We start from the raw sequence: 10,924 nt of genomic DNA, 5'->3' as shown, positions 1-10,924 counted from the left end.
CTATCATGGAAGATACGGACAGCCCTAGTTGATACATGAGCTGTTCGAGCATACAAAACAGGATAGTTATTTGAAGGTTTAGAGTTTAGCACATACAAATTTACTTGGGACGATAGGTGGATACCGTATATAGGTAGGTATGGTGGACTCATATGGAATAACTTTGGGGTTTATGGGATTGGATGCACAAGCAGTATTCCCGCTTAGTACAAGTGAAGGCTAGCAAAAGACTGGGAAGCGACCAGCTAGAGAGAGACAACAGTCATGAATATGCATTAAAATTAATCAACACCGAATGCAAGCATGAGTAGGATATAATCCACCATGAACATAAATATCGTGAAGGCTATGTTGATTTTGTTTCAACTACATGCGTGAACATGCGCCAAGTCAAGTCACTTAAATCATTCAGAGGAGGATACCATCCTATCATACCGCATCATAACCATTTCAATAGCATGTTGGCACGCAAGGTAAACCATTATAACTCATAGCTAATCAAGCATGGCACAAGAACTATGATCTCTAGTTGTCATTGCAAACATGTTTATTCATAATAGGCTGAATCAGGAACGATGAACTAATCATATTTACAAAAACAAAAGAGGTCGAGTTCATACCAGCTTTTCTCATCTCAATAAGTTCATCATATATCATCATTATTGCCCTTCACTTGCATGACCGAACGATGTAGATAATAATAATAGTGCACGTGCATTGGACTAAGCTGGAATCTGCAAGCATTCAATAAACAGGAGAAGACAAGGCAATATGGGCTCTTTTGTCAGATCAACAATAATGCATATAAGAGCCACTTCAGCAATTTAATCATGGTCTTCTCCTATCAACCCCCAAAGAAAAGAAAAGAAATAAAACTATTTACACGGGAAAGCTCCCAACAAGCAAAAGAAGAATAGGTAATATTTTTGGGTTTTCTTTTTAATTACAACTACAAGCATGGAAAGCAAACTAATTAAAAACTACAACTAAATTTTTTTGGTTTTTCTTAAGGTTTATTAAACGCATAAGAAGAAAGCATAAAAAGGAAATAAACTAGCATGGATGATACAATGAAAAAGTATGAGCACCGACATCTAGCAATGAGTGTGTGAACATAAATGTAATGTAGGTGGGAAATACGTACTCCCCCAAGCTTTGGCTTTTGGCCTAAGTTGGTCTATGGCCACGGTTGGCCTGGCGGATATCCATAATAATAGTTGGGGTCATACTGTGATGCAGCGGCTATCGCCTCCTGAGCTGCAGTGTGGCGACGAGCGGCCTCAGCTCTCCTCTCGTACTCATCTACTTCCTCTCTGGTAATAATATATCTTCCTTTTGCCTGATGATCAAAGAAGGCAGGAGTAGGGAGAGTAATACGGCCAGCACGCCGTCTGTCAAAGATTAGTCGATACTTGAGAGGGGATTCATTCCTCTCAACAAACTGGTGCTGAACCATAGCGTTACAGTCTAGGTAAGCAAGAGGTAATTCAATATCATCTTTGCGTATGGCTACACCAAGAAAATTATCTATGCGGGTTGCATAAATTCCACCAAAGAAATCTCCATTAAATCTATTAAGATGCAACCTACGTGCAATAATGGCTCCCAAATTATAAGATTTGTCTCCTAAGACAGCACTCCTAAGAATATTGAGGTCAGGAACACACATATGACATGCTTCATCTTTACCATTAATGCATCTACCTATGAAAAGAGCAAAATAATGTATAGCAGGAAAGTGAATGCTCCCTATGGTAGCTTGTGCTATATCTCTAGATTCCCCCACAGTTATACTAGCAAGAAAATCTCTAAATTCAGATTTGCGAGGATCCCTGATACTACAACATTGTGGAAGTTTGGAAGCAGTGGTAAAATCCTCTAAGTCCATAGTGTAAGAATTTTCATAAAGATCAAACAGGACAGTTGGAGAATTATGTGAAGATGAAAATTCAAACCTCCTCACAAAGGAACTAGTGAGATTGTGATACTGGCTGCACTTCTCTTCGTCGAAGCTCACAAGATCAGCATTACGCAAATATGCGTTAAATTTTCCTTATTTCCCGCTCGATCCATAAAGTTCTCAGAAGGCCATTCACAAGGACACATTGGAGCGTCTCTTGGTGGCTCTTCATCAACATCACGCATTGCAAGCCTGGGTCCTTGCTTTCTTGAAGAACCACCCTGGAATATTTTCCTAAGCATATTTCTTCCTCTGAAAAATTCTGAAAAATTTTAGTAACTTCAAAATAAAAGTAAACCAAACTCAATAATATTGATAGCAACTACTCCTACAAGTGCCTAGAGCCTATATCATGCATCAAAACTACTTGGAACCATATAAATTTGACATGCAAGCTCAAGAACATGGTCACCTAGCCAGCACAAATTTGCAATGAATAAAGCACTAGAACAAAAACTATTTGGAACAATGGAGGAGTCACATACCAAGGAAAAATCTCCCCAAGCAGTTTTGTGAGAGGTGCTTTGAGCAAGGGGATCGAAAATGGCAGCAAAACGAGCTTGGACTTGGGTTTGAGCTGGTTGTTCGTGTTTGTGGGAGGAAGAAGGAGTGTGTGGGTGAAAGGATAAGTGGAGGAGGGCCACCGTGGGCACACGAGGCAGGGGGCGCGCCCAGGGGGTAGGGTGCGCCCTCCACCCTCGTGGCCAGGTGGATGACCCCCCTGCTATGTTCTCAGTGCCAAATATTCTCAAATATTCTAGAAAAAATCATATTTAAATTTCAGGGCATTTGGAGAACTTTTATTTTCGGGGTATTTTTATATTGCACGGATAATCAGATAACAGACAAAAAAATATTTATTTTTATTTTATTCAATATAAATAATAGAAAGTAAAAGTGGGGTACAGAAGGTTGTGCCTTCTAGTTTCATCCATCTCATGCTCATTAAAAGGAATCCACTAACAAGGTTGATCAAGTCTTGTTAACGAACTCATTCCGAATAACATGGAACTGGAGAAATTTTGAATAACACTATGTTACCTCAACGGGGATATGCACATCCCCAATAATAAGAATATCATATTTCTTCTTGACAGTAGGAAGAGGAAATTCAAAACCTCGAAATATAATCGATGGAATTTTTCCAATAGAATTGATACTATGAACTTGAGATTGTTTCCTCGGAAAGTGTACCATATGCTCATTACCATTAACATGAAAAGTGACATTGCCTTTAGTGAAATCAATAACAGCCCCTGCAGTATTCAAAAAGGGTCTTCCAAGAATAATAGACATACTATCGTCCTCGGGAATATCAAGAATAACAAAGTCCGTTAAAATAGTAACGTTTGCAACCACAACAGGCACATCCTCACAAATACCGACAGGTATAGCAGTTGACTTATTGGTCGTTTGCAAAGATATTTCAGTAGGTGTCAACTTATTCAAATCAAGTCTACGATATAAAGAGAGAGGCATAACAGTAACACCGGCTCCAAGATCACATAAAGCAGTTTTAACATAGTTTGTTTCAATGGAGCATGGTATAGTTGGTACTCCTAGATCTTCAAGTTTCTTTGGTATTCCACCCTTCACAGTATAATTAGCAAGCATGGTGGAAATTTCAGCTTCCGGTATCTTTCTTTTATTAATAGCAATTTCCTTCATATATTTAGCATAAGGATTCATTTTAAGCATATCAGTTAATCGCATACGCAAAACGATAGGTCTAATAATTTTAGCAAAGCGCTCAAAATCCTCATCATCCTTTTTCTTGGATGGTTTAGGAGGAAAAGGTATGGGTTTCTGAACCCATGGTCCTCTTTCTTTACCATGTTTCCTAGCAACAAAGTCTTTCTTATCATAACTTTGATTCTTTGATTGTGGGTTATCAAGATCAACAGCAGGTTTAGTTTCTATATCATTATCATTACTAGGTTGAGCATCATCATGAACATTATCATTAACATTATCACTAGTTTCAGGTTCATTACCAGATTGTGTTTCAGCATCAAAAATAGAAATATCATTTGGGTTCTCAGGCGTTTTAGTAGTAGGTTCACTAGAAGCATGCAAAGTCCTATCATCTTTCTTTTTCTTCCTCTTAGAAGGACTAGGTGCATCTACATTATTTCTCTGAGAATCTTGCTCAATTCTCTTAGGGTGGCCTTCAGGATACAAAGGTTCCTGAGTCATTCTACCAGTTCTAGTAGCCACTCTAACAGCGTTATCATTATTCTTACTATTCAATTCATTGAGCAAATCATTTTGAGCTTTAAGTACTTGTTCTACTTGAGTGGTAACCATAGAAGCATGTTACTAATAAGTTTAAGTTCACCTTTAACATTAGCCATATAATCTCCCAAGTGTTCAAGCATATTTGAATTGTATTTCAATTGTCTACCAAAATAAGCATTAAAATCTTCTTGCTTAGCCATAAATTTATCAAACTCATCTAAGCATGAGCTAGCAAACTTAGTAAACGGGATTTGAGCTTTATCATATCTATAGAGAGAATTTACCTTTACTACCTATGTCGGGTTATCAAGACCATGTATTTCTTCAACAGGCGGTAAATTAAGACCATGTATTTCTTCAATAGGAGGTAAATTCTTAACATCTTCAGCTTTAGTACCTTTTTCTTTCATAGATTTCTTTGCCTCTTGCATATCTTCAGGACTGAGAAATAGAATACCTCTCTTCTTCGGAGTTGGTTTAGGAACAGGCTCAGGAACTGGCTCAGGAGGTGTCCAATTATTTTCATTTGTCAACATATTATTCAATAGAATTTCAGCTTCATCTAGTGTTCTTTCCCTGAAAATAGAACCAGCACAACTATCCAGGTAATCTCTGGCAGCATCAGTTAGTCCATTATAAAAGATATCAAGTATTTCATTTTTCTGAAGAGGATGATTAGGCAAAGCATTAAGTAATTGGAGAAGCCTCCCCCAAGCTTGTGGGAGACTCTCTTCTTCAATTTGCACAAAATTATATATATATCCCTTAAAGCATCTTGTTTCTTATGAGCAGGGAAATATTTAGCAGAGAAGTAATAAATCATATCCTGGGGACTACACACACAACCAGGATCAAGAGAATTAAACCATATCTTAGCATCACCCTTTAGTGAGAACGGAAATATTTTAAGGATATAAAAGTAGCGAGTTCTCTCATCTTTAGTAAACAGGGTAGCTATATCATTTAATTTAGTAAGATGTGCCACAACAGTTTCAAATTCATAGCCATGAAAAGGATCAGATTCAACCAAAGTAATTATATCAGGATCAACAGAGAATTCATAATCCTTATCAGTAACACAGATAGGTGAAGTAGCAAAAGTAGGGTCAGGTTTCATTCTAGCATTCAGAGATTGCTGATTCCATTTAGCTAATAACCTCTTAAGTTCATATCTATCTTTGCAAGCTAAAATAGCTAAAGAAGCTTCTTTATCAAAAACATAACCCTCGGGAATAACAGGCAAGTCTTCATCATCAATTTCATCAGTATTATCAGATTCAATATGTTCATTCTCTCTAGCTCTAGCAAGTTGTTCATCAAGAAATTCACCAAGTGGCACAGTAGTATCAAGCATAGAAGTAGTTTCATCATAAGTATCATGCACAGCAGAAGTGGCATCATCAATAACATGTGACATATCAAAACGAATAGCAGAAGCAGGTTTAGGTGTCGCAGGCTTACTCATAACAGAAGGTGAATCAAGTGCAAAGGTAGATGGCAGTTCCTTACCTCCCCTCGTAGTTGAGGGATAAATCTTGGTTTTTCGATCTCTCAAGTTATTCATAATGATAAGCAGATATAAATCCTAAGTGACTCAAAGAATAGAGCTATGCTCCCTGGCAACGGCGCCAGAAAATAGTCTTGATAACCCACAAGTATAGGGGATCGCAACAGTTTTCGAGAGTAAAGTATTCAACCCAAATTTATTGATTCGACACAAGGGGAGCCAAAGAATACTCTCAAGTATTAGAAGTTGAGTTGTTAATTCAACCACACCTGGAAACTTAGTATCTGCAGCAAAGTGTTTAGTAGCAAAGTAATATGATAGTAGTGGTAACGATAGCAAAAGGTAACAGTAGCAAAAGTAATGTTTTTGGTATTTTGTAGTGATGATAGCAATAGCAACGGAAAAGTAAATAAGCGAAGAACAATATATGGAAAGCTCATAGGCAATGGATCAGTGATGGAGAATTATGCCGGATGCGATTCATCATGTAACAGTCATAACCTAGGGTGACACAGAACTAGCTCCAGTTCATTGATATAATGTAGGCATGTATTCCGAATATAGTCATACGTGCTTATGGAAAAGAACTTGCATGACATCTTTTGTCCTACCCTCCCGTGGTAGTGGGGTCCTTACGGAAACTAAGGGATATTAAGGCCTCCTTTTAATAGAGTACCGGAACAAAGCATAAACACATAGTGAATACATGAACTCCTCAAACTACGGTCATCACCGGTAAGTATCCCGATTATTGTCACTTCGGGGTTAACGGATCATAACACATAATAGCTGACTATAGACTTGCAAGATAGGATCAAGAACTCTCATATATTGATGAAAACATAATAGGTTCAGATCTGAAATCATGGCACTCGGGCCCTAGTGACAAGCATTAAGCATAGCAAAGACATAGCAACATCAATCTCAGAACATAGTGGATACTAGGGATCAAACCCTAACAAAACTAACTCGATTACATGATAGATCCCATCCAACCCATCACCATCCAGCAAGCCTACGATGGAATTACTCACGCACGGCGGTGAGCATCATGAAATTGGTGATGGAGGATGGTTGATGATGACGTTGGCGACGGATTCCCCTCTCCGGAGCCCTGAACGGACTCCAGATCAGCCCTCCCGAGAGGTTTTAGGGCTTGGCAGCGGCTCCGAATCGTAAAACGCGATGAATTCTTCTCTCTGATTTTTGTCTCCCCGAAACACAATATATAGAGTTGGAGTTGGAGTCGGAGGAGCTCCAGGGGGCCCATGAGGTAGGGGGCGCGCCCCCCACCCTCGTGGACAGGTGGTGGGCCCCCTGGCCTTCATCTTTTGCAGGTATTTTTTATATTTTCCAAAAAGTTACTCCATGAAGTTTCAGGTCATTCCGAGAACTTTTGTTTTTGCACATAAATAACATCATGGTAATTCTGCTGAAAACAGCGTCTGTCCGGGTTAGTTCCATTCAAATCATGCAAGTTAGAGTCCAAAACAAGGGCAAAAGTGTTTGGAAAAGTAGATACGACGGAGACGTATCACATATACCTAGTGCCATGAATATAGCCATTATTGCATCATCTTATTCATGCACTTGTGCTACTAATGTTTATGTGCAAGAGCGGAGAACCATCATGATGGATGATGTGTTTATCTACCATGCGCATACATTCTTTTCTTTGTTTTGTGCATGTGTAGGAAACTTGGACTTCGTGTCAACTTCCACGTCACGTGAGTTGACAATTCGAGCTCTTGAGAGCGAACCACCTTCTACCATGGAGCTTCTACATCATACTTGCTTGTGCTTCAACATTGTGAAGGACGCACAAGGACATGCTTTCAAGGTGATATCCTTCTCATTTGAGAACCCCGAAACCATGAGCATGCATATTGTGGATCATACTACTTGTGTTGCTTGCCACATGAGACTTATTTGTCATCTTGGACCCTTTGCTTGCACACATGTTAGTGATATTGCCTCCATTCATGATTTTCACATTCCCATGCATCATGATATATATGCCTTGTGTGTTGCATCCAATTCTTGGATTACTTGCTCCTCTCATATGTTTGGTTGCAACAATGTCATCACTTCATATATGCCATGTCCCGTTGATTGCTACATGCTTGCCTTGATTGCCTCACACATGATGAATAATTGCTCTTTCCATTGTGTTGGTGCCACACGATATTCACTACACCCCATGCACATTATGCTTGGATTGTCTTGCAGTTGACCCATGTGTTTAGACACTTCATTTTATTTGGTGTTGTGAATGATTCTTATGCCTACCATAGACCTTTCATTGAGCGCTTTGCACATGCTTGCTATGACTTTGAGGTAGATGCTTATTTTTTTGTTACACATATTTGCATCACTACCTCACATTTACATGCTTGTCCCCATGATATATTTGCTTGTGCTCGATTGATATGCTTACATGCCATGTCACAATCCCTTGTCACACCATATGCTTTGCATGATGACGACACTTGTTTGGTCAGTCACCTCTTGAATGCTTGGTTTTGCACTAACGCTAACCACATTTGTTTTTCCAAGTGTTTGTTGTCCTTACTCATTTTGAAGGAACCACAAGATGGTGCGACATTGGAGAGTGCCCATTTCGAGCTTCAAGATGACAAGTACTTGGTGAACGTCCACTTCTACATGGCGAAGCCATCTCTTTCCCATGGTGATTTGGTTTTCAATCTCAGGTCGGATCTTTCCCAAGGGAGGGGAGATGATGCGGAGCATCCTATGGACATCACCATGTCAAGAGTCCGTTCGGCGGGTGACACGTGCGACATCTACTTCACATACACAAAGGTGAATCATCTCCTATACACATGCTTACTTGACCCCTTCGAGGATGGTACACTACTTGACACTCCACTTGTGTGCATGCATAGGTATTGTCACAACACTATGGACGAGGAGGAGGAGTGCAAGCGCCAAGGAACAACTACACCATTCGCGAGGGTAGCCTGGAAGCGACGACGGAAGAAGACGGAGCTGCTGAAGCTACAGTGGCCAGACATCCGAGCCAGAGGCCGGACATCCGGCGCCTGTGCAGCCGCCCAATTGCTGCACCAACAATTGGCCGAACAAGCCTTAGCGGCCGCACATCCGGCACCTCCCGACAAACCGGACATCAGGCATCTCCCCCAGAAATCCGGCATCGACGTATCCAGAGAGCAGCTGAACCTCCACTTCAGCCCGGACATCCGGCCGTGACCCCGAACATCCCGCTCATCCCGAAGCCCCGGATGTCCGGCACCTGCACGTGCCTAACCGGGCCAAAGGCCCATGTATCCCCTCCTCACTTACCCCTTCGTGGCTCTAGAATTTATATACTCCTCCACCTCCTTCCAGTTAGGGTTAGCATTGGTTTAGCTCATATTTAGAGATAGAGCATTGCTCATCCACATCAGATCCACTCCACGAGAGAGATCACAGCCCCTGTTCGGAGAAGATCCACCTTGGATTCAAGACCCCCTCTTGGGCGGCCCCATCAAGACCTCCTCACGGAGAAGAACCGGTTACCGTATGTATCGTCCTTTGTTGGATTCGGATCTTGTATCTCTTTGTGTTTCGAGGATCTAGCACATGTGTGATCATTCTTGTTGGTTTTAGTGTTTCTCTCGTGTTTCCCCTCGTGTTCTTTGTGTTCTTCACGGGATCCGCTCCTTTCCTGAAAGATCTGCGATATAGGGTTCCACCCTACATCAGTGATGTAGCAAAGTAGCGTAAGTATTTCCCTCAGTTTTTGAGAACAAAGGTATCAATCCAGTAGGAGACTACATGCAAGTCCCTCGTACCTACACAAACTAATAAGAACCTCGCAACCAATGCGATAAAGGGGTTATCAATCCCTTCATGGTCGCTTACGAGAATGAGATCTGATAGAGATAATAATGATAAGATAAATATTTTTGGTATTTTTATGATATAGATTGAAAGTAAAGACTGCAAAATAAACGACGCCAGAAATAATTTGTTGACGAGAGATTAATATATTGGAGAATAGACCCGGGAGCCATAGGTTTCACTAGTGGCTTCTCTCAAGATAGCATAAGTATTACGGTGGGTGAACAAATTACTACCGAGCAATTGATAGAAAAGCGAATAATTATGAGAATATCTTGGCATGATCATGTATATAGGCATCACGTCCGTGACAAGTAGACCGACTCCTGCCTGCATCTACTACTATTACTCCACACATCGACCGCTATACAGCATGCATCTATAGTATAAGTTCATAAGAACAGAGTAATGCATTAGGTAAGATGACATGATGTAGAGGGATAAACTCAAGCAATATGACATAAACCCCATCTTTTTATTCTCGATGGCAACAATACAATACGTGTTGTTTCCCTTTCTGTCACTGGGATCGACCACCGCAAGATTGAACCCAAAGCTAAGCACTTCTCCCATTGCAAGAAAGATCGATCTAGTAGGCCAAACCAAATTGATAATTCGAAGAGACTTGCAAAGATAACCAATCATACATAAAAGATTTCAGAGAAGAATCAAATATTGTTCATAGATAGACTTGATCATAAACCCACAATTCATCGGATCTCGACAAACACACCGCAAAAAGAGTTACATCGAATAGATCTCCAAGATGATCGAGAAGAACTTTGTATTGAGATTCAGAGAGAGAGAAGAAGCCATCTAGCTAATAGCTATGGACCCAAAGGTCTGAAGTAAACTACTCACACATCATCGGAGGGGCCATGGAGTTGATGTAGAGGCCCTCCATGATCGATGCCCCCTCCGGCTGAGCTTCGGAAAAGGCCCCAAGATGGGATCTCTTGGGTATAGAAGGTTGTGGCGATGGAAATAGGGTTTCGTGGTGCTCCTGGATGTTTTCGGGGTATATGAATATATATATATATATATATATATATATATATATATATGTGTGTGTGTGTGTGTGTGTGTGTGTGTGTATATATATATAGGAGGAAGAAGTAGGTCGGTGGAGCCACGAGGGGCCCACGAGGGGGAAGGGCGCACAGGGGGGTAGGCGCGCCCCCTGCCTTGTGGACACCTCGTTGGTTGCTTGACATCTACTCCAACTCCTCTGGATCACGTTTGTTCCAAAAATAACTCTCCCTAAGGTTTCATTCCGTTTGGATTCCGTTTGATATTCCTTTTCTGCAAAACACTAAAATAGGCAAAAAAATAGCAATTTGCACTGGGCCTTGGGT

This window comes from Triticum dicoccoides, chromosome 7A (assembly GCF_002162155.2).
Source record: "Triticum dicoccoides isolate Atlit2015 ecotype Zavitan chromosome 7A, WEW_v2.0, whole genome shotgun sequence".
NCBI classification, from domain to species: Eukaryota; Viridiplantae; Streptophyta; class Magnoliopsida; order Poales; family Poaceae; genus Triticum; species Triticum dicoccoides.
Note: the sequence above shows the minus strand (reverse complement) of the source record.